Consider the following 18,520-nt stretch of genomic DNA (forward strand, 5'->3'; position numbering starts at 1 on the left):
TATCAATCAATCTTTATTTCAGTCTGATATTCAAGTTGTGTTTCAACAAATTAGCGCAGACAAGCTGGGACCAGCAGCACTGGTCGGTTTCATGGTCTCAGTGAGCATAGAGTTAATGAAGCTTAAAAATGTAAATTCATGTAGCACATTCTTTTTTATTTCTAATAGTTTCTTTTCAAATGACACATGTTCGATTTTATCCCATTTCATCACCTTGCTTAGTTTTCCACCTGCTTCCCTCCACATAGACCTAAATAAATCCAGCAGGAAGACACGATACACAGGCATTTTGAGATGGTGAAGTTTGTGAAGGTGAAGTGAAACTCGGATCCCTCCAGGGGAGCCGGGGACTTCAGACCACCAGACCTCTGCAGGATGGAGGTCTCGGTGTTGAGCTCCGTGCGGTCGAAACGTCCCCCACCTTCCCGCTCTTCTTCCTCTTCCTGACAGAATTTTAACTCCAGGTGTGTTTATTTACCTGTTGGCTCGGGCCCAGGCGGGAAAGAAAGCTCGCGCGTTAGGCTCGGCTCTACAAGCTCAACAAGAGTGGACCGTACCAACGTGAAATCTGGGAGGGGATGAGGGAGGGGGGACGAGAAAGAGAGACACGCTACTTTCTACCGATTTCGCGTCAGCATTTAGTCTGGTTCAAACAGTGGCCGTGTCAAGGTGAGTTAAACACAACCCAGCACCTGTTTGGACTAAAACAAACCTGTTTTACCATTTCCTGGTGGTTTATTGGGCGATAACTTTTTTTATTACCCCTAAAAACTCCATCGCTCCATCTTGCCTTTTGATTGACCGCTCCATATTCTTTTCACTGTGCTGAATTTTCCTCCTGCTGGAGAAGGAGAGAAAACAACACAGGGGAAAAAAGAGGGGAAGAAGGAACAGCGGAAAATAAAGGCGGTGGAGGAAAAAGTGAAATAACAGGAGATTAGCGGGAAGACTGGAGGGACAGGCTGGGAAGAGAGCTGAGAAGACATTGCGCAAGTGGAGAGCGAGACTTGCCATATATTTTTAGAGATCTCTGCTTTTGTGTGAAGATTTTTTCATTCCCATCTGCAGACTGAAAGGTGAGTTTATCCTTTATCCTCATTATTATTATTATTATTATTTTTAAGTGCTTAAGCTCTTTATGTCCTGGAAAAAGTCGGAAGTAGGCTGTATAGATTTGTCATTGTTCATTCAACAGTCGTGAGGGGGGGGGGTTGATTTGTTTTTCTCGGTGGAGTTGTGTATGTGCAGGGATGCAAGGTGGACCCTCCTGTTTAATAATGCATAATACAAACCCATGTCAAAGTAATCAGTGACCCCCCAGCCCGTGTTTTCCTCCTTGATTGAATCCTGAAACACGCTGCTCGGTTCGCCTGTCAACAAAAAAAATAAAGAAATAAAGAAATAAATAGAGAATAGATCCAGCTCAAGGCATTAGCATTTAGATATCTGCTTGCACGCACAAATAGAAGAAAAAAAAACTTTTTCTTCTTTTTATTGCGTGCACGTGAGTCCGTTGAGAGAGTATGTGTGAGTGAGGGGAGTGCGAGTTATTGACGCTCACATGTGGCATCGCCAGCGGGTCTTTGTTCCGCTCCCCCCCCTCCTCCTCCTCCTCCTCCTCCCCCACACCTCCCTCCTGCTACCCAGGCATGACAGCTCAATGGCACGGCTCAGATCTCCCGCAGACAGAATGTAGGCCAGTATTGACATCCCCGTGCTGCATGAACTTGAATCATAGTGTGTACGAACCTGACCCCCCACCCCCCCTTCCCTCCGTGCTCCATCCGTGTCTTGTCTCTCAGCCGACAGGCGCATCTTTGCTTTTCCTTTGTGCTGTTTAAAACTGTTCTCCTCACTGCTGCAGCAGTGGTATTTTCATGGTTTCAAAGAAAGGTTGCTTTTTTTTGTCTCTTCCTGGGAGAAAGAGGTAGTTAGATTTGTGGGGGTGGGGGGGGGGGGGTATTTGGGTATTTGGGCTCTTGGTGCACCAGAGAAGGGTGCATAATGTTTGTCAATGTCAAATGGAGGTGTGTCCCCTTGTGTGTGCGTTCAATGGCCCTGTGCTGGCTCGGATAAAACATGCCCTGAAAAGATGCTTTCTTAAGACTCTCCCTTATGGAATATCTTATTGGCGCGCGAGGGGAAATGTTTTGACTCAGTGTGTCGTGCCAGACCAAGGACACACACACACACACGTACGCACACGCACACCTCTCCCTAGTCTACACACAGCTCCACTAAGAGGTTTTCACTACTGCTGCAAGCTGCACGCACGCACTCCAGCAAGCCCGCGCGCAGATCCTGTGAGTCATACCGCATTTGGAGACTCTTGGCCTCACTGCTCTTTGAGTGAAGTGGAGCCCCTGCTGATAACGCGCGCGCACATGCACTCACGCACGCGTAGACCTAAGCGCTTGTGAATCGTGCATTGAGATGTAGCAATAGCCTACAAATGAATGCGCGCACTCGAGCTATGTCAGAAAACACAGACTGTGCAGACATGTAGACACACACACAGAAACACACACAAAAAACACACACAATGTATTGTTTGTCCTTCTTGGTTGGAAGTGTAGATGGGTGTGGTGTTACCAGCGGTCCTGTGTCCATATTTTTTTATGGCTGTTTATTTCAAATGGATTTTCAGTATTGTACCACAGTAAATGACAACACAAAGAATAACTTGAATGCTGGTGTGAAGGATTTGTTTTTGCAGCTTCAGTTTGTCCAATTTTTTCCCGTGCACATGCTTTTGGTTTTATCTGCTGAGGTTTTGAGATGTCTGCCCCTGAGATTTATGCCTTTACTGCTGCTCAAAGCAATGAAAGGTGATATTTGAGAATCTCGCAAGCATGTGTCTTTCCAGAAAGCGTCACGTTTACTCACTGTGGACAGCTTCCTGTGGGACTTTTTCTTGGGCGAAGTATTCTCTAGTTTCACAATGTCATTTTTCACTGCTCTGAGCAGCACAAACAAAATAGCAGTCGCCTCTATTGTACTGGAGGGGAGAGACGGGTATCTCAAAACCTCAGCAGATAAAACCCAAACAATGTGCAAGGCTACACGACTATGCCCAAGTACGCTTTATGTCATTTAGGCGAACTCTTCAACAGCAACTTTAGGGCTGTTAGTGAAGCTGGACTCAGAGGTAAATTCTGGTATTTTCATAATTGTGGCCATTCTGACTGCGAGTGATGCTAACTATGCACTTGCTACCCCCATTGTAGAGATAACAAAGTATATCATAGCTGTTCCTTCCCTTACATCTCTAAAATTGCCCAAACATCTCTGTTGTCTGAGTGTGTGTGTGTGAGCCGATCATGTTGGTGGGGAGACAATTCTGTAGACTTGAAAGGCCGTCTGTCCCTCTAATCTGTTCTACCATCAGAAATGAAAAATTACCGGATATTTATAGTGGTCACAAGAACAAATTGTTCTGCTGTGCATTTTAATTTGATTAGTATCACACAGATGTTGAGCTGCAGAACCAATCTTGTGTTAGACTGACTCGCCACTAAAGCCCATTCTTCATGTTGACTTAGTGATGTTGTCTGCATAGGCTAAAAGAATAAATAAATCAATCAATCCATAAAAACATTTTAAACCATTAAACCATTATTCAATGAATACATTAGGCAGATAGAATTTAATGTAATTTTGAAATTAGTCCGTTTACAGCTTTGGGCTTTTCAAATTAAAAAGCAGACACATTTGTAATATAACAGACTTATTGATCAAATGAGTCAAACAGTTTAACAGATATTCAATAGATTAGTCAATAAAATAATACAGTAAGATGTCAATGTTGTACATTATTATACTTCAATGTTTGCATGTGAAATTGAACTGAAAAAGAACAATTACATCACTTTATCACCAGATTTCTTTCCATCAGCTTAGGAAAATGACATCTTAAGGCTCAGCATTAGACCCAACCAATGTGACCGCCACTGGCTGCTAGTGCTCTGTACCTTCCAGCTTGACCCAGCTTGTAGTGAAGACAGTGTTACTGTTGAATGAGCTGGGCTGTTGATGTGCCACAGCGTTGATTTGTTGGGTTTGTGGAGTTTATCTGGAGTCGTGTCATACGCGTCTGTCAGGGCCAAAAATAAACTCTTCTACTGGAACAGTCGCCTGCATCCCCGATTGTTTGTGTCCTGGCCAGACTAATAATCCAAAGAGATCAACTTGTTGACATCATTAAACCATGGCACAGTTTGGTTCAGTCCTCTATGATGGTGTTTGTAGACACTTGTGAACCCTCTGACAGAACAGAAACACCCAGAAATGACGACTTAAAAGCTAAAGTTTGTATTTATATTCTGCATTCCAGATCTTTTTCTGCAAAAACAGTAGACGGTTAGTTCGTCAAACCAAGTAGCCATGTTTCATTGTCTCTGCACCACTGAACTTGTTGCTATGGTGGCTATTGACCAACCTGACCTCATTACAGACAAGTTGTGTCATCACTGGCTGTGTCCTGTGTTCATTTGGACTGTCAGTGACAGTTTGACCTTCTGCACTCCATGCAGAGTCAACTCAAACGCACACAGGGTTCCCAACACATTTTTTTTCCCTCTGACACAAGGTTTGCTAGAATTTATAAACGCTCATGGCGAAAAGACGATTTTAAAGCTGCTACACCCGTACACAGTCTGGTATGACCATTAGCTTACGGTGGCTAAAGCTAGCTAATGTTAGCAAACTTTAGAGAGGTATTATTGTTGAGTTACTGCCATTATGATCAGGAGTAGCCCTAATATTACATCAGTTATCAGCTTTCTTCTTTGGTGTTTTGGTGAGCTGTATTTCATATATGAAAGATGCTAAATAAATAAAGTTTATTATTATCATAATTATTTCAATTGTTTTATCACTGTAGTAAAATGGCAGGTGACACATTTCCACAAAACTTGCAACATGTGTGGGTGAAACAAAAGTAAAGGGTGGAGAATATGACACTGTAGCTGATTAAAAATAGTTATAGCTTATAGCAGAAGTGCTGTAATACATCAAAACATAACATTTAAAGTTGCAGTTGCATATTTGCTCCATTTGGCAAAGCAGACATGCACTTCCTTGGCTGTTGTTATTAGAGGGAAATGACTTAAGCATATTCAGACTGTCACCTTGCCTGTTGACTCTACCAATATTAACATTTACTCCCGCGGTGTTTGCTAATCCATCAGCGTTGGCTTCAGTGGAAAGATGATTTGCTTGACCTGTTAAAGTGGTCATGGTTGTGCAGTGGTGAAGCATTGAAGTTCAAATTACAGTTTCTTTCTGTCCTTGAGTGTTGAAGACTCACATCTGGATGTTTCGTTGCAAAACGGACACCTCTTACCTAATGATTACTGATATGAAACCATAGCATATCATTATTCGTCATTAATAAATCAACTCAGATTTTCGCAATAAGACAGTTTGTTATTTAAAAATATTGAATGATGGAGTTAGTTCCTTGACTTTAAACGAGCTACAATCGTAAACTGACCAAATATTGGATGTGTTGTTAGATTGCATGGCACTAAGGGTTGATAGTTGCTATGAAATAGAAGACACTGAGAATAGTGTTGAAAGGTAGATGACTGTGTGGATATGCAACAAACTAGGCCAGTAAACAGCTATAATTGGACTCCAGGTATTGCCTCAGAGGTGGATTCACGTCCCAGAATATCAGCGAAGTAAATGCTGCTGTCATCTCGAGCGCTCGGAAACAGTCTTAGTCCTTATGTTGAGGTGTTGATGACACGTCAGCTGCTGGGTGTACACAGCCCTGTCAGTGTTGCATTACAAGCACTGCATCATAGTGTAGCTGCGATGCCAAGCCACTGATTAAATGTGAAGTATCGTCGTAGTAAGTGGGTTGTGTTTGTGTTTGATTGTGCTTCGGGGCTGATGGTGCTATGGAGCTGATGTTCATGTCTGTGGCTGTAATTGCCTCTTTGGAGTTTGAGTTTTGTTTACCGCTCGGTTTGAGAATCACTGCTCATTTATAGCAGAGGTAATCAGAAGTGTTGCAGGGCTGATGGCCAGTTTAATTTGTTTGCCACAGGAACAATAACATAGACATGAGACGGATGGGAATTTATTAAAGCTTCACGAACCAATATTTTTATATTAACAATAAATGCAATTACTTCACGTGATGTGAGTTTTGCTCACAAGACACAAGAAATTCTAACCCAACTCTACAGTTCTCTTCAGTTCCACAGAGCAGTTCAGTTTGGATTCACGTCTCGCTACTCCACTCTCATCAATCGCATTTCCAGCATGAAAGGACAGACAGGCAAAGCTCGCGACTAGTATATGAACACCGGAGCATTTAGCTGCTAAAGAGCCAGATATTTTCATCAGGGGACGGTGGAGACCAGAATATTGGCTCTATATAAATGCTAATGTTGATGCATGTTTGCTGGATGGGTAAATAGTCAAGTGTTTTCTGACACATTCATTAACAGTATGTCAGATGTTTTCAGCTTGTTTGCCGCCAAAAAAATGTGTGAATGCGGCATTAAATCCTGCAGTAGCAACACTTGATGCTTCTCTTTTATCATATATGATTGCAAACCGAATATCTTTGAGTTGTTGGACTGTTGAAGACGTCGTAGTTGAACTCTGCCATTTTTCACCATTTTCTGACATTTTATAAACGCAATGATTAGCCAAGGAGATGATTGGGAGAAAATAATGACAATAATTGTGAGTTGAGGCTTAAGTTCACATTATAAATTGTGGTTTGTAATAAAAAACATAATCTAGATATATTAAAATGGTTTGATGAGTTGTATCTATGAAGAGAAATCCCCCCTGTCCTGTATTTCCTCGATCCAGTTGTATCCTGTATGGCCCAACCGAGTGCAGCTACTGTAAGTAACGTTGTCTAATGTTGCACTTCTGCCTGCTAGTACCAACAGACACATCGATTCTTCTGTGTTGACAGTAGATTCAGCTCAGTGTGTTAAAAACCCCGGCCAACATGACACGAGAGAGCACTGAAAATGAAAAACACTGGGATTTGTGCTCACGGGGCCACTGAAAATGAATCGTTTTGGATGGAAACCAAAGCACACCGAACACAACTGAAACGCTTTTCCCATTTTCTTATTTTTTTGTTGTTTTTTTTCCAGGCCAGAAATTGGCGAAAATACCCTTTTACCACTTCGTTAGATAGATTGGATGCCTAGATATTAGCCGGTTATCGGGATATAAAACTACTTCTGTGTTTAAACATGTAACTGAGATAGGTCAGTTATTTTGATTTGACTCCCAGTATTTCTGTTTGGCAGTAGAGCACAATAGTACGGGTTTTTGTAACATGAGCGCAGATGTGTTTTTATAGTCTGTACAGTGAAGAAGAGCACATTAGCTGCTGACTGAGACTGGAACAACGCTCACTGCGTAGGTGTCTGAGACCAGTCTAGTCTGAATAAATTCTGACCATGTGCGACCAACATTTTTGTGCGTTTCTCATCTGAATTGATCTCATCAGAGTCTGGGCCAGTGCATATAATAATAGTGCATATTAGTCAAGGTTTGTGTAAGAATATGGATTTTTATTTTTTTATACCCTGCGTAGGTGTACGTGAGCAAAAGAGTCTCAGCATCTGGGTCAGTGCGTATGGATTTTATGCTGTGTAGGTGTTTGAGATTACAGCAGTCTTCATATGCTGGCATCTAGGCCAGTGTGTGTTTGTGTGTGTTTGTGTGTGTGTTTGTGGGGGGTGGGGGGGGACTGCTCAGTCCTTTGCCTGATGGATAGAGGCCAGGTACAGATAGGCCAGGCAGCACAATGCCCTGTCTGTTCCCACGAGTCCAAACAGCCCTTCACAACACCCTATTTATAGACAAACGCTCTGCCCAAACTCCATTCAAATTTCTCAGGTTGGATGTGTGGAGTAGAGTGGGTAGATGTACCAGTTTTTTTTTTTTTTTTTTTTCTAAAAAAATGTTCTGTGCAAAATTGACAGTCTGTCTCTGGGATTTTGAACAGAAGTGATCTAAATGTGTCCAAATGTGCATCCAGTCTGGTGCTGTCAGAGGCGATGGTGTGTGTGTGCGTGTGTGTGCGTGTGTGTGCGTGTGTGTGTGTGTGTGTGTGTGTGTGGTGAGCATTCCACAGCACACGGTTACATAATCAGGAATGTTTGTCAATAGATGCACAGGCAGAGGAAGAGCATGAGTGCCTTCAGAAAATAAACGGCAAAAGCATGTTTAGTAGAGGGAGCATTCCTCGCCTGCTGGTACGCAACAATATCCAAGTGTGTTTATATGGAGTAGATAGTCAGCGGTTGTGTCACAGATCTCCTAGCAACAGGCGCCGGCTGCCATGATGGAGGTCCACTGAACAAATGGGTGTAGGGCAGTATCGGATAAATATTTAACAATAGAAAAACAGCTACCTAACAGCTAGTGTTGAGCTGTAAAAGGAATAAAAGTGAGTCGCTATAGAAATGATTATTTGGTGATAATTAAAAAAGCATTAACTGAAATGTCTTCAACAATAATCACAGGTATTAATGATACTAATAATTATTATTATTATTATCATGGATGACTGGACCAAATTTAACATTAAAAGTAAAAGCGTGCAGCATCTCGTAAATATCTGTGTAATTAAACGTAAAATAGCTACAACAATCAGTTACCAGTCAACCAGTCTAAATGTGAAACATTCTCTGGTTCCAGCTTCTTAAATATAATGATTTGCCACATTTCTTCGTTTTATATCACTGTAGAGAGTTGATCAGATGTCACATTGCATTCTGGGAAATTGCAAATGGGCATTTTACACTAGTTTCTAACATTTCATAGAGAAAATGATTGATCTTGACAACTGTATATAAAGTAACATTGACTAATTTCTGCTTGTATATTTTCCTGTTTGATAACTGTTTGGAGAATACAGTAACATATGATAAGATCACGACCCATAATCATTTACTCCACATCACTTCATTTGTGTCTGCTCTAAGCTCTGAGAGTGTCAGACATTGTTCCAGTGAGGAGGAGACATTTAGTGGCCATTTAGCATTTGAGTGTGGACATCCACTTCATATTTCATTCATACATCTTTAATTTATCTGCATAATCAACCACCAACATGGTAATCCCCTCATTACATATCGGGATTCATAACAGCAGCTGTTAGTGATGTTTCTGCAACAGCTTCTGCAATAATGAAGCAACTGTTGAAATAATGTTTTTAAGAAGCAGGATAATATTTTCTTCTCATAACCATCAGTTATTACTGTTTGATTATAGGCACAGAGAAAGTGGGAACAAAGGGTCATGTGACTCATTTAATGCGCAATATCCATGGGATCAGTGTGACGCACAGGTAGTAGATAAGGTACACATGTTCTGTTAATATGGTTTTCTCAGTTTGGTGTGAAAGAACTTGACTGACCTCAACCCCGTCCAACATCCGGCACCTTTTGGGATTTACTGGAACATGGAGGGGGATCAGGTCTCGTCACCCAACATGAGGGTATGAGTGCACTAATGCTGCTGTGGCTGAATGGGAGCAAATCCCTGCAGCCAGGTTCCAAAATACCGTGGAAAACCTCTGCAGAAGAGTGGAGGCTGAGATTAACGCCCACGGTTTTGGAATGAAATGTTGAGTATCAATGATATGAGTATCAAGTTTGGCTGTCCACATACTTTTGGCCATGTAGCGTATGATGTATTCATTAAGTTCAGGTTTGGGACTGTTAGTGGAACAGCTTTTTTTTTGTTGACATTTTATAGGTTAAACAATTTAACAAAATTAGACAATAACATATTTATACATAGAAGTCAAGCAAACACAATGAATGAGCCCTTGAGCAAGGCATTAAAGCTGCACCCAGCTGCACCCAGCTGCTCCAGCGAGACCTCCCCTGTGGCCAGAAATTGGAGATTAAGGGACTGAGAAGCTGATAAGAGTGTAAACCATGGCTAAATAAGATTTGTTGGGTAAATAAGATTATATGGAAGTAAAGATAAGGTTTTCTCAATGTACCTTCATAACTTTCTAAATATAAGAAAATAATACGTAACTACGTGTATGTCATGTATGTTACGTAGTGTTTTGAAAGGTGGTCCCTTAAGAAAAGCTGTTCTGCGTTTGGCTTCAGCAGCAATCAGCCCATTTATCTCTATCAGCCCGAGGCCAATGTCTCCAACATATCAGTTTACCCTAGCTTGAAGGTCAATTAGTGAATGTGTGTGCGCAGTAGCATGGGACTCTGTGTGTCTGTGATCATGTGCTCGTCTGTTGGCCTATAACCTGAATTGAAACAATTGATTGAGCCATCTGAGCATCTCTCTCCCTCTCTTTGTTTTTTAAATGTAGCTGTATAAGCGCTCACAGATCTGACCCGAATGAAACAAACCGCTGTCTTTTATACCATTCACATAATTAGTCAAGGTAATTTCTGGTTCACTTCATGCTCCACTCTGATATATTTCCCACAGCTATTGAGCGAACAAACGAAAAGCCAATCTGCCGGCTGCCGTCAGACGCTTAATGGGCGAATGTCACTGAAGGAGAGAGAATTTGAATTTCACAGATAAACAGAGAGACCGGGGCAGAAAGCAAACACATGCTGTTCATTATCACCTACACCATTTGTTTTTCTATTCTGTGCATTAGACGTGTTTGAAGTTCACGTTTGTGCTGCGCATGGTCGCCACTGGATTCAGTAAGAAATGAATGCCATTGTTGAAAATGATTAGAAAACATTACAAACCTCACTAGCTTTAATTATTTTCTGTCTTCAAAACATCGAAAAATATAGTGTAGAGTAAAACTCACAATCTAATATACTTCCATAATGATATTTACATGAGGATGCAATGGACTATCTGCTGCTCAAGTGAATAACCTTTGTCAGAGAGTAGTCTCACCTTTCCAGACAGACAGACAGACAGACAGACAGAGAGACTGGATGTCTGAATGGAGGTGAGGTCATGATGGAGGGAATAATAGGCGGCCTGAAAATGAAAAGAAGAGCTGGGTTGAGCCGCTGAGTGATGGGCGACAGAGGATTTGAGAAGACAAGGGGCCAAAATGATGCGCTGAGAGACAGAGAGAAAAAACAGGCTTTTCTAAGCTGCTCTTTTATTTGTGTATGTGTCGTCTGGAGAGCCAAGGTGATCAACATGTGCCCATCCAACACCGTGGGAAGCAGCACGGGACGTTTAAAGAGGGGAGAGTGAGCGCAGGCTTGGCTCAAAGAGGAGACGAGGGGAGCTTTGGCTCCTCTCTGGGTCTCCATGGTGGCTGCTGTTGTGCTTTTTTTCTCTCCGGACATTTGTCGCTCATTTTTCTCTCTCATTTTCTGCTCTGGGACGACTGTGTTTTGTCCAGCAGACCTAGCAACAATCCGCCCCAACAAAAGAAAAACCCCACAAATAGTCAAACTGACTGCAGGAAGACTGGATGGCCTTAGAAATATACAGTAGGAGTTGTTGATGCAGTGTGAGCTAAAACTTGTCTCTTCTTCCTGTAAAGCCTCTGGCAGCATCACCCTGGTGGTGTATTGATCAGCTCTACTGCCTCCTAAGATAAGCTGGTGATGAATCCTTATTGATCTCCACTACTAAAGCATGAAATCCAATCAAAAATCATCAATATGAAAGCGTTCAAAAGTGTTCAACACTATTTTAAAATGTAAAAGTGTTGATGGTGCAAACATGCAAACTGGAAGAGTGAACTAATGTGGGATAGACGGAGCAGCGGCTTTCGACTCTGTATTTTGTTCATGCTCGTTCTCTTTTTTTTTTTTTTTGAATCACAGATTAATCTTTGTTTGCTTGCTGGCAGCCTGGTCGTCCCCGATAACAAATCTGATTAATTGATTTTTTGGAGGTTTGTTTTTGTCAACTCTTGCTTTATGTATGAGTTTATTTGAACTTTGTTGAAGGGCGAAAAGACTTCAGGAATTCAGATTCACTTTGATCAGAACCAGGCTAGTTGTTTCCCCCTGTTTATGCAAAGCTACGCTAACTGTTATAGTTTTACATTTAACGGACACGTGGAAGTGGTATTGACCTTCATATTGAGCTCTTGGCAAGTGAGCAAATTTCCCAAACTGTTTGTTAGTTGTATTTTATATTTGTAAGTTTTACTATTGCTACATAGCCTGTGTTAGCATTAACAGCTGTTTAGCTACCGGTCTAGAAGAAATGTTCGGAGTTCAAACTTCCTTTACTCACCATCTCAGCTGTCTCTAGCTGTAGAAGGCAACACCAGTGTTAACTCTTGTCTCTATCATGTCTTTTCTTCTATTGAAGTTAGCACGCTTGTTAGAAAGCCCCGGCCCGTTCAGTCACTTTCTGATAGCGACTCACTGTAGCCTCCAATCTGTCCTCAAGACATAGCGCTGCTCAGATGGCGTATTATAACCTCTGCTAAACGCAACAATGGCCAAAGCTTTTGTCAAGCCACAATCACCACCACCTGCTCCCGGCAAGAAACCACGTTTGGTGGAAGAGAAAAGTAGTGCTTTAACAAGCGTGCAGAGAAAACTGGTTTCATTTGTATTTTCCGTCCATGAATCACAGTGCTGAGTTGTAAAAAAAATAATAAATTCAGCCTCAGCAGTCTGTATGTAGACTTCAGGCAGGGCTGCACATCACTGTGATGTGCATGTAAGACTGACATAGTGGTACCCAGGTGTGACAGCATTGAGGGACTGCAGTCCAACATTACTTGCTTCAGGACAGAGAACAGATTCGGTCCTGAGTGTGTTTGTCCTCAACACCCAGATCTCTCCATTGTGTGTGTGTCAGCAGGGTGATAAATGTGGTTCAGAGGCAATTGCATGCCTGCACTGTTGTAAAGTGAAAATCATAAATCTCCAGTGACTTTAGTTCGGAAAAGAAACTGCCTGACTTTCCCTATCAAACTTTTGTGTGTGTGTGTCCTTTGAAGTTGGCATCACAGCTGGGTGGGGCCTATTTTACTTATGCTTTACTTGCTCGGATTGTATTGCATTATTTTATAGTATAGCTTGAAGTTCTAGTACACAGGAACTGGAGAGAACAGGTAATCACAAGGTAGATTATTATTAAGCTGCACTTATCAATATTTTTATATTTGCAATAGAGCGAATGGCTCTGTGTGATGTGAACGGTGTCACTCAAATTACAAAAGTTACCTTAGCTTAACAAAGCACTTTAGCCTCTTTCAGCTCATTGTTTTGATTTTGCAGCCCTGTAGTTTTTAGCAACAAAGCTCTGATATACGCACACAGTTAGCTACATGCTAGTGAACACAGAGGAGCATTTAGCTGCTAAAGAGTCCAGAAAAAGCGCTAATGAATGCTATGTTGTTCTGTGCCTGCTGGTTTTTTATACAACAAACTGTTTGCTAACACATTTGTGTCGTCTTTATAAGGTGATAACATGTCAGTGTTGTGTTTAATGCTCGTTGTTCTGTCCCCACGGGGCAGAAATCTGAGTTACTGCAGGTTTACATGGGAGAAAAAATGTTTTAAAACTCAAGTTTCATATCGGCACCGACATAAAAAATTCTGATATCAGACTGACAGGGAGTTTTGAGAGAAGGGGGGAATGACATGAAAAAGGGTTGGGTGATAAGGTCAAATGTTTAAAACTCAACCTTCGATAACATTTGCTTAGGGTTTTGACAGCAGTTTTCTAAAATGACATTTGGCCCCATGACGATGATACGAATGATACAAACGATAATAACAGCGTCCTGACTCACACTGTTTCCCAGAATGTGAGATGTGTCTTGATGATTGACATGGTTGTAAGAGATTTAAATAGGAATGATGTATCAAGGGCCCCCTCCTCCCCTGGTTTCCTTCCATCCGCTCATGTTGCGCAGCTTTAAACACCTCGATATCAACGCGTTTTAGATGTCGAAGCAGCCGTGCATGTCCCCTGGAATGCCACAGGTTTAACCTTTCAGCCTTCAGCCTAAATTCTCAATATAGGTGACCTTAATGCTCAGTGCCCCACTTTAGCGCTGTTTATTTGTCTGTGTGTGTGTATCTGAGTGTCTGGGGCGCGCCTCTTTGTTCAGAGCTGCAAATACTGGTGGCAGCATAGAGAGAGAGAGAGAGAGAGAGAGAGAGAGAGAGAGCAAATGAAAGAAAGGAGTCTGCCAGCTGAACTGTTTGCCCATTTTTTCTTTCACTTGTGTTAGGTGGAGAAAAAGAAAAGGGGGGGGGGGCAGAAAGAGGATGGTAGAAATGAGACAAAGACCAGCTCTGAGACAGAGAAGGAGGAGCAGTGACTGGCAGAAATCGAGAGAGACGTGAATGAAAAGTCAGCAGCTGGACAAAAGATGGACAGAGAGGGAAGGGAAGGGCTGTGACAGAGAGAGAGAAAGAGATTATAATAAATACGTGGAGCGCAGATAGACGGTGACAAAGTCTTGTTTGACAGCAGATTGTTATATCAGCTCTGCGAACAGCAATCTAGTGGCTGATTAAAGAAAATTACAGGTTCCATTTGAAGTTGAAGCACTTTTTATTTCTGTCTCTGATGAGTTTTTCTTACAATTTTCCAGTCTGTGCAATTTTCCGAGTTGTTTTTCTTACTGTGCAAGAAAATATACAACAGATTCTTCTTCTGATGGCAGGAATACAAGCTCTGCTGGCAACAGAGTCTGTAGCCAAAAATGAAAGATACTTTTTTTCTTGCCTTCTCTCTCTTTGAGTCTCCTGCTGCTGAAGTTTCTTTAAGCAACACACCGAACGCCCGTTCTTTTTTTTTTTTGGTTAGTTTTTTTGTTTACTCATCAGCTGCTGTGTCAATGGAGCGTCAATGTAATTAAATGTAAAGCAGAGAAGCAGCAGAAACGACCTAACCCGACCTCGGGCCGAGCGGCAGCCTCAGTTATCGCCGAAGAGCTTTTATTCAGTCCATTCAGAAAGGTCTGATTCTCTGCAGATCTTCCCGTCTGATAACTGTCATTCTGGTCCGTTACATGTCAGAAGCAGTGGGGATGAAATGTGCTGACAGAAAGCACAGCACTGAAGATATAAGAAAAACGTTTGCTCCAAGGGTTGGCACTATTAATGTAACTCTGTATTATTTTAAACGATACAATATTGATATTTATTATGATTAGGGCTGTCACGGTATCAGATTTTACCTGCACAATTATCGTGGCCAAAAGAAACCACAGCAATGATATTTATAGAAAAATTTGTAGAATAATAATCACAATGGTATCAATCAAATTCATCTTTATCTTTGTTAATTGTGCTTTTTGCTTCTTTTTTTGGCGAATGAATTGGACTGAAATAGGCGTGTAGGGAGGTGGAGAGAGAGTCTGTTACCAGAACTGCACAAAAGCCTTCAAAAAGAACAATTACACCGAATGGATAGTGAGAAGGAAACCAGATGGACTGATAAACAAAAGATCCACAAGTTATATTGTCATATGTGTATTATTAAACAACAGAAACAGTTTATAGGTAAAATTAGGAGGTGATAATGACAACTCTAGTCTCATCCAGTGATTTAAACCCCTAAAAAGTAAAGGCTCATGAGGTTATGCCAAAATCTTCTGTAAAATTAGTTATTCTTGGCTTGTATCGCTCATCTCTTATAGCTAAGGTTGGCCCTGCGCGTGTGAGCCAGTCACCAGCCGACACTGCGTGAAGCGAGCTGAACTTTGTCACACACTTCTGTATTCGAGTGGGTTTGTAACACTATATAAGGATGTAGTGGTTCCATTTGGATCGCTGCCACTACAAAAGTGGAGTAGGTGGGATAAGGCCAGTTGTGGCTGTGGCTATTTCCTGGAAGCAAAGCTCACAAGTACGTACCAAACTTGAAAAAGTCTAGAAGAGATTCTTTCATTGCCTTCACCGTGGAGGTTATATTTTCACTGTAGTCTGTTTGTTTGTTTACCAAGCACAAGTACTGAACCTATTTGCACCAAACTTGGTGGAGGGATGGGGCCTGGGACGAACCCATTACATTTTAATGTGGATCCGGTTGAAGGGGCAGATCCAGGAATTCTTTTAATCACTTTCCCACTTTCGACAGTTTCTCTGGAAATACTGTTTGGATCTTGATGTAAAAAATCTGGCATATTTATGGTGTTGAGATCTAGGAGTTTGTACAATTTGGTCCAGATAATAGTCTGGACCCGACAGCCGTGTGTAGGATTGTTTGGCCTTGGCGGAGGGATACGCTCGACTTGAGTGCCATTCTAGTTAGAAAGTGCTATCTACTTCTACTCGCTCTCATTTTCAAAAGTCACCCTCACAGTAAAACCACAACCACAACTTTCGATGTTTATCAACACAGACACATCAGCTGGAGTCAGACTTAAGCATCATCAGCCAGCAGCAGCCAATCCCAGCCTGACTTTTCCACGAAACCTCAGCCGACCTGCAGCTCGCCGTCTTACGCAGCTCTAATCAGCTTCTGGAGAGTTCAGTGTGGCTGTTGGCAGCCTGAATCCAGAGTTACTGTTTGGTGACATCGCATTGCATCAAAGGATAAAGAGACGGAGTAAGAGTGACAGAGCAAGTGGGGGTGAAGGGGGTTGGGGGGTGGGGGGGTGGGGGTGGGGGGGTGACAGGAAGGATTGACGAAAACAGATTGCGACATGTTGGAATGAGCCGGCCTGCTAACAGCGGGCGAGAGAAATGCCACCGCTCTGCATGATTATGAATTTGCCGAAAACAGGCATGGATTGATTTAGCCGGAGCAATTCTGCGATGCAGCCTGATAGCTGAGACACGAAACCTGTTTGGTGCAACAGATGAACTGAACAACTGTTGTCTGACAGCTGAAATGTGGAAGTAGCGTATAGGCAAATGACAAGCAAGGCCTGCTTTTTTATTTTCTCTTTTTTTTTCTCCTTTTCACAGCTAGCAGTACGTTCTCCCTGCCTGGCTTTCAGTCGCCCTCCCTCCTTTGCTCTTCATGCAAATCTGTCTTTTTCTCTCCATCTCTCTGTTTCTCTTTCCATGGTGACAGACGGTGCCTCCTGTGCAGTTTAACAGTTATTACTCGCTCCGAAACACACTGACTCAGAGAGAGAGAGAGAGAGAGAGAGAGAGAGAGAGAGAGGCAGAGGTAGAGGTAGAGAAAGATGGGTGATGGAGGAAGTTTGGCTGATTAACAATGTTGAAGTATCTAGAAACTGTATGTGGAAGAGAGAGAGAGTATATGTTTCTGAAAGGGAGAGAGAGAGAGAGAGCAGATTAAGTAACTCACAGTCTTCATCAGTAAATTGAGCTTGCTCAGTTATCATCACGACTTAACTTTTAGTTCACTCTCACTCTTTTTTCACCATTTTCTGACATTTTAAACAATTAATTGGCTAATTGAAAAGAAATAAATGAATCATCAATTACAGCCCTAATATATACTATACGTAGTTTTGTGAGGTTATTTTTTTTTGTATATTGTGTATCAGTTGTGTTTTTATTAAGAATTTCATTGTACAGATTCCTCTTGGAAATGCTGCAGACGACCTGTTGAACTTTCCCTTCCAAACACCCGAATGGAGAAACGCCAGGGAGCTATTAATATACGCAGAGGAGCATATAAACAAATTTACTCTGTAGTCATATCACAAGCCAGATCTATAAAAAATAGTGGGGGCAGAGCTGTGGCATAGGATCAGTCGTATCAGAGAGAGACTGACTGTCAATCAGAGGCAATACATGTCAACAAGCAGCTGCTCCGGCCTCCGGAAGTGTCTCTGAGTAAGATACTGAAGTCCCGCCAGCTCTAGATGTGCTCTGTCGTTGCTCCTGCGATTGACTACCGGCCTTGGCGTCAAGGTGGGATAAAAAAGTATGTGTCAGGAGACAACATGAGTGCACACTGAAGCCGTGCTCTTTCAGAGTTTCCTTCAGGCTTGTTTGCTGTTAAATCTTTCAAACATCATTTCAAGCTCGCTATCTCCAAACTTTACTCAACCTAGATAAGAACTTAGAGCTTTCAAATAGCACTTGCACAAACACACACATACTCTTTCTCCTCTGTCATTCAGCTCAGTCACAAAGGTTTTAGTAATGCCCAGTGAAGTCAATATATACTGTATGCAGCTGTGTGTGCATGTGTGGGTATCTTGTGGAAGTGCTTGCATGTGCATTGATGCTCGCACCCTGCATTTGCATCGGTGCGTATGTGAAAGTGTTAGATGCTGAAGGCATAGCCCACCGGTTAAGGAGGAGGGCGAGTTTTGGACTGTTGGTCAAATAAAACAAGCAATCTGAAGGCCTGGGTTTCACATCTGATTAACGTGAGCATGTGGCATTGGGGTGGGTGGGTGGTGTTCCAGAGTGAATGAGCACCAAATGTGGATATGGTGTGTATATAGCGAGTGGACGTACAAGGTCGGACGGTATATGGAGTATGTGACCGGGCAAAGACTTCCATGACCGCCTGAACCACAGCCAGGCTCCATTCAGCTGATTGGTTGATAATGAAATAATAGTTGCACTAAAATGGATTTGTACGGACCTGATGGACTGATATCCGTTGGTTCATGATCCTGAATATTAAATCTTTGGCTGCAGTCTGGCTG

General features: G+C 42.1%; 1 protein-coding gene across 1 annotated transcript in view; it reads left to right on the forward strand.

Moving 5' to 3' along the window:
* Positions 1-627: 627 nt before the first annotated feature.
* The window catches only part of ndrg2 (NDRG family member 2), a 30,154-nt gene continuing 12,261 nt past the window's right edge, over positions 628-18,520 (forward strand). Inside the window, exon 1 of the mRNA XM_056369338.1 lies at positions 628-1,076. The gene's annotated coding sequence lies outside the window, so the exon portion shown is untranslated. The remainder of the gene's footprint in view (positions 1,077-18,520) is intronic.

This window comes from Seriola aureovittata, chromosome 23, assembly GCF_021018895.1.
Source record: "Seriola aureovittata isolate HTS-2021-v1 ecotype China chromosome 23, ASM2101889v1, whole genome shotgun sequence".
Classification (NCBI taxonomy): domain Eukaryota; kingdom Metazoa; phylum Chordata; class Actinopteri; order Carangiformes; family Carangidae; genus Seriola; species Seriola aureovittata.